General features: G+C 36.5%; 1 long non-coding RNA gene across 1 annotated transcript; it reads left to right on the forward strand.

Moving 5' to 3' along the window:
* Positions 1 to 2545: 2545 nt before the first annotated feature.
* Positions 2546 to 5274, forward strand: LOC122993483. Its single transcript, XR_006406394.1, has 2 exons — positions 2546 to 3379; positions 3488 to 5274. It is a non-coding gene; the product is annotated as an uncharacterized LOC122993483 (long non-coding RNA).
* Positions 5275 to 6791: the final 1517 nt, after the last annotated feature.

Consider the following 6791-nt stretch of genomic DNA (forward strand, 5'->3'; position numbering starts at 1 on the left):
CTAGTTCTCAATAAAAATTGTTCACAGTTGTGTCTTTGGATTATTCTGAAGGATGTCCTTGTCTCTGGAAAAACTGTGTTTGATTATTTAAAAGCCACAAACCAAATGCTGTTTACCTCCATTATGTTGAGGTGGTGGTAGAAACAAATTAAATAAAGTATCAAAAGTGATTATTGCATGAAAGGCACAAGGTGTAGCTAAAAGCACATTGAGATTACGCCTGTTGTATGAAATGTGCTATATAAATAAATTTGACTTGACTTGACATGAATACAATGAAAACCTGGAGAGAATCCCCTCCCAGCAGTTTGTGGCCAGCACTACTTGAAACATTTCATACATTTCATACTCACAGCTTACAAAAACTGTAATTATATGCTTCATAAAAGTAGGATTTATTTCTTCAATAGATTGAACATCATGTATCTCATAAACTCAGTGTAGGTTTTCAATCATTGTACTCTATGTATCCTGTTAAAATTATATTTCATACAGCCTATCAGACAAAGTGCCGTTTCCCCTTTCAGGATACATACAATGCAGGAATTATTCTAATTGTACAGTCAAAAAAAAGTAGATTTTTTTTTCTTATTAAATATCTGTTTGCGGACAGAAATGTCAGGAAATTGATATTAGTGTGAATTTAGTGTGCACATTGAGAGTACGGTGACTGTCTGCATTTCATCTACTCTCCATTTATGTACAGAAATTACAAGAAAATTTTAGCTGTTACTGTTGTTGTTACAATGAACCAGGAGGACTTCCAGTCTAGAAGACTCTTTGGCAGGAGACTTAATGCATGATGAGATTATGAGACAATCACCTCCTCCTAATTACTGATAAAACAAAGGGCCAAAACAATACAAACAAGTCAATCTTAAAAACTAAAAGTAAACTCTTAAAAAAGATGAGCTTTTCAATGAATGTATAATGTTCTTGAACAGCATGCACTGTACTCTGATGACTCTGCATGAAATATTAAGTACTTAACTTAAAACCCACATTGAGTTTATGAGGTGTATGTTGTACACCTGCTATTGCAATTCAGCAAAATAACCTTGTAATAAGCTTCAGTTTTTGAATGTTTTCCAAACTAATTACATTAAGCCTCTGGCCTCAGCTGACAGTGTGAGAGATACTTTACATAATGAGCTCTTGGAAACTAGCTTGTTAGCTAGCATTCACTCTAAATACTAGAAAACTGAAGCACTCTTGATATAATAAAGGAATAGTTTACCATTTTTGGAAACACAGCTCACACCATTATTCTTTCAGACAGCAAGATGAAAATATTATATCTCACATTTGTGTCTTGCCACGTTCACATGATAAATGACATGATAAATGGTAACGTTAGAAGTGGGAATGATTTCCATGTTTACAGCTCAGTATGGTTGCATGACTTGCTATTAGCTGTGTGGGGGTTAAAAGTACTGTGCATTGCCAAATTAGCACTAAATTCATGAAGTTGGCTAACTAGCTAGCAACCCTAAAGCTGTGTAAACACACTGTATCTTGTTTAACTTGCTCACACAAAGATCCAAAACCACCTGCCTTTGCAGTAGGACTTTTCTATTGTGAAGTTATGAGTGAAGTGAATTTGTAGTTTAAAAGTAGCATTTTTTATTTTTAATAAATGCATTATTTATTGACAGCAAACCTTGACACAACCACATGTACACATAGAGGCAACCAGTGTCCAAGCTGACCTACCTGATGAGCTCCCTCAAAGAATTAATGCTTCTTTCACGTTGACTATATTTATATGAGATTAGCACTAAATTTATGATGATCATGTCTCTCATACACAAACCTGCAGCCAACTCATATTCATTTTCCTGGTGCTTAAATTGGAACTCCTTGCACAAACTGATGATATAACTTATTTCATCCGAGACTGGAGACTGGCTCAGCTAATCATCATAGCCCCCTTACAGTGGTTGTAGTCTATTTATGGTGTACATTTGTTCTTTTTTTATTGACCTTTATTATTTAATTGGTAATAATGACTTAGGTAATAGGTAATAATACAGTATAAAAATATTAATTTTCTTGTTTCTGTCAGGTTTATTCCAGAGTCAGCCAGGTGGTTGTTAAACAGAGGAAGGACAGAAGAGGCTAAACAGCTGACTGTCAGGTCAGCAGTCATCAACAAACACACTGTTCCAGACTCTCTGCTGGAAAAAGTACTGACCCTTTTTTTCTATAACAGTTCATTCATAGTATTGAGTATTAATATGTGATCCCTAAAATGCTTTGCTAATACTTTTTTTTACACTGTCACTACTAGCAGGTTGTTTATGACACTTATGTACTGTATGATACCTGAGAAAAATGAGATGCCTGAGGAAACCATCTCCTATTATGCTTGTTTATCTCTGTCTATGATGCAAGAGCAGCACATCCAGATTCATCCTAAACTTATTTCTCAGTCTTCCAATCTTGAAAGTCTACTTCAATAATGTAATTTTTTAAAAATAACACTATGGCTACATTTGCACGGCTTGTCCAGCCTCTTTTCGTACCTCAGACACCATCTCTTCCATCCAATCACTGCCTGAGTTTCAGACACTGCCTCCTCCCTTTTTTGCACCAGGTGCACCAACCACCAGGAAATTCCACCAATTTTACACATCAAGATGAGTTTACTACTCATGATGAGTAATACTCAGCCTGTGAAATCAGCACTATAATGCCTTATGGCTCTGGAATAGCATCTTTTAAAAGCCTGAGGAATAACTGCTAGTTGTTTCACAAATATCTCTTCAGACTACAGAAAGCTGCATTACACACGTTTTGAAAAGTGTGTTTGGTTGGTAAACTCTCCTCTGATATCACCAAATATCACTAAATAATATCTGTGTTACAGATTGCTGAGAAAGATTTTAAGTGCAAAGAAGGCATAAAAGTTATTTTCAGTTCTCCTGTACTGACCAAGTATTTCTTCATCATAACTGACATGGTGAGTTGAAATTTCTAAGAACTCCACTAACCTCCTAAAACTGCACTTATTAATATTTTTATATTAACAATGGATGAAATCACTGTGTGTAATGTTTAAAAAGTCGTTCATAGTGCACAGAGAATTACCACAGACTCTGCTGATAACTCTACTGAGCATTTTAGCACCCTTCAACTCATTGTTTTGGTTTTACAGACCTAACACTAAACTCACATCACCTTTGTTTTCAGCAGCAGCAGCAGGCAGCTGTTTTCAGCTTCACAGCAGAAGGTCCTTGCATGTTACATGTTACATGTTACACATACCCGTCACACTCTTCGGCAGCCTCACACTGGTCAGTGATGTATTTTGTTTCCTGTTTCCTGAGATGAGCAGAAAAGAGCTTCCTGACTCAACTGAGGAGATCAAGAACAACAGGTAACTATGGCCAATATGTTCATTATTATACATATCATTAGACAAGTTTATATCTCTTAGATTTCCTCATTTCTTGCTAATATCTCTCATCTGTCTTTTGTCTTTCAGAAATGGGACCTCCACAAACACAGCAAGTTGTCCAAATCCAGATTCAACTAAGCTGTAGACATGTTTCTGAGATGTGTTCAAAATGCACAATGACAACACATCAATAGACCAAAATCAGCTGTAGAAGTTCAGAATATAAAGTGAAGTACACACAGTTTGTATCCTGTGCTTTTTTCTTATGTTACTTAATTTCTTATTAACTGAGTGGTCATGATGTTGTCAGTAATGAACAATATGGTTTTTAGACTTGTTCTTTAAGACAGTTTTATTCTCAGTATGGCACACTGCATGTAAACAAGATAAAATCATTTTTTGACAATAAAATTCTACAGAATGAGCATTAAAATTACTCAAGAATAACATTTCTGTGCTTATATTTACAATTAAAATAAATCAAACTTTCTTTTAAAGGTTGTGGATAAGCACTTAAGCACAATCGAGAACTCCTGACACCCGCCTGAAATTGCTACAATATAACTGGTTGATGCAAACATATATAACTCCAGAAAAGCTAAACAGATATAACAGCGCTATACCTGATATTTGTATTAAATGTGAGAAGGAAAAAGGTACTTTTTTCCATTGTACTTGGCAATGTACAAAAATACAAAAATTCTGGCAAGAAGTGAAACAATGTACTCAAAATATTTTACAGATTCAAGTACCCTTAATTCCACAGCTGTTTATATTAGGTTCACATCCAGATAATTTGAAACTTAAAAAGAATCAACGAATATTTGTAGACTTAAGTGTGTTAATGGCAAAAAGAGTAATAACTTTCTCATAGAAAAACACCAGGAGACCAAGTATAAGCAGGTGGTTGTCTGAGCTATCCATAACTCTCCCTTTAGAGAAAATTACCTATTCCATAAAACATCAACAACATAATTTTAATTTTCAGCAGATCTGGGACCCTTTCATTTACTATGTATCAAGAAAAGACTTGTCAAGTGTGATGGAAGAACCTGGGGACGTGTGAACAGTGGCTCTTTGCAGTAAATAATATTGTAGAAATATATTTCTTTTTTTCTTCCTTTTTTACACAAGGTAATGCACTATAAAGCATTATCCTGACCCCCATCCAAGACCTGGAATAATGTGGGGGGTGGAGGGTGGGAGGTTGACATGATCGTTCAATGTATGTAACTGTATTACTTGATATTTCTTTATGTTGTGAGAACAATAAAAAGAATGTTGGTAAAAAAAGGTTGTGGATAAGACAGAATTACATCCATTTCCAAAGTAACTAACACAATATATCAGCATCCTATCACAAGACATCACTCTCTTTTTTACTTTATTACAAATTGGTCAGTTTACTTCTTTGTTTGATAGCTTGAGAGGGTAAAAAAAGAAAAAAAGAAAGTACGAAGAGCATGCACTTTCCAACTGAACAATTTCTCTATTTCCCCCTTATAGCACCAAACATACATAAATAGCATTTTTCCAGGAAGTGTCTGATGAATTTACAGTTACACACCAACAAATTATTTGGAAGAATTTCCAGGAAATTAAAGAAATGGTTTGACATTTAGAGAAATACACTTAATTCAGTAAATATGAAGGTATTGTACAGCCACCAGCCAGTTTGGCACAAAGACTGTAAGTGTGTTATTGATTCTCCCATCTCACTCTTGACAAGAAAACAAATAAGTGTATTCCTCAAAATGTGTAATTGTTGCTTTAAGGGCCCCGAAAATAAAGGGTTGCCCAGGAGTAATGTTTGAACTACAGTTACCAAAATGCTACCTGGCATTTATAGTGTTTTATGAGCCAAAACTTCAAGGGGTCAGTAAAAAAAAGTCCAATTACAGAAAGAAATTTCAAATTTGTAATGCTTAAAGTTTTAATTTTGTTACAGCTATTAATCAATTCATTCAGGAGAAAGAATTTTTGTATCAGCATATTTACAGTTTTTTACTGACAATTTACAGTTAGTCTTATTCTTGCCTCGTTTCATTTATTACCAATTTATTCACACAAAATCCTTTTAAATGTATTCAGCAAGTTACATTGCCTGCTTTTTCTGTGTTAACTTTGAAAGAAAATCATGTTCATGTCATAAAATACGTTGATTTTGCAGCTTGAATGTAAAGACACGTCTTTACTGCACACATTTGAAGACACACCACTCTCATAGGTTGAATTTGATACTTTTCATATTTCTAAATACAATGCAGTGGTAAATTAAAGCATTAAATGTATTTTTGTTAACTCATTAAATGTTTAGTGGCTTGTCATATCTATGGACTTCTTTCTTTATTTTTGCACTTTCCAATATTGTGTATTACATAATGGAAACACAGTGCTGCTTTCACCCGAGCAAATCATCCATCCAGCTACTGTCTGTGACAGCATTTTCTGCTGCCTGCTGAGTATTGTTGTTTTCAGAAACTAATAGACTGCCCACAAAGGAATTTGCATCACTTGGCTCGGACAGTGGTAGCAACTGTGGTTCTGATGCAAAGATGTCAACAGCAAAAAGATCTGCCTGAGCTGAAGGAGCAGCAGTAGAAATTGTATCTGAACCAAGAAAATCATTCAGTGAATTAGGAGTGGCTGGAGTGCACGGCAGCACTGTAAAAACATCTGCACTGCTTGAGATTTCGCTGACTCCAAAGATATCATCAGGAAAGGCGGACAGCTGGTTTGTGGAAGCATCAGCTCCTCCTTGATCAGACACACTAATGGCAGGTGACGGAGCGAACAGACTGCCATTTGAGCTGAATATGTCAAAATCAGTGTCCTGCTCTTTTGTCTGGCTATTTGCAGTGAAAGGACTTGGAGCTTGACTTTCATTTTGGTTGACAGGTGCTGAGTTGGGATCAATCAGCTGATCTGCCATGCCAAGTGTCACCTCACTTTTGACTGATCCAGGTTGAGAGTCAAGCAAGCTAAGACTTTCAGCAGAAGCCTCAGCAACTGATCCAGGTGGAGGGTCGAGCAGGCTAACGCTTTCAGCAGAAGCCTCAGCAACTGATCCAGGTTGAGCGTCGAGCAGGCTAACACTTTCAGCAGAAGCATCAGCAACTGATCCAGGTTGAGCGTCGAGCAGGCTAACACTTTCAGCAGAAGCATCAGCAACTGATCCAGGTTGAGTGTCGAGCTGGCTAAGACTTTCAGCAGAAGCATCAGCAACTGATCCAGGTTGAGAGTCAAGCAGGCTAACACTTTCAGCAGAAGCATCAGCAACTGATCCAGGTTGATTGTTGAGCTGGCTAAGACTTTCAGCAGAAGCATCAGCAACTGATCCAGGTTTAGAGCCGAGCAGGCTGAGACTTTCAGCAGAGGCATCAGCAACTGA

Source organism: Thunnus albacares, chromosome 12 (assembly GCF_914725855.1).
Source record: "Thunnus albacares chromosome 12, fThuAlb1.1, whole genome shotgun sequence".
NCBI lineage: Eukaryota > Metazoa > Chordata > Actinopteri > Scombriformes > Scombridae > Thunnus > Thunnus albacares.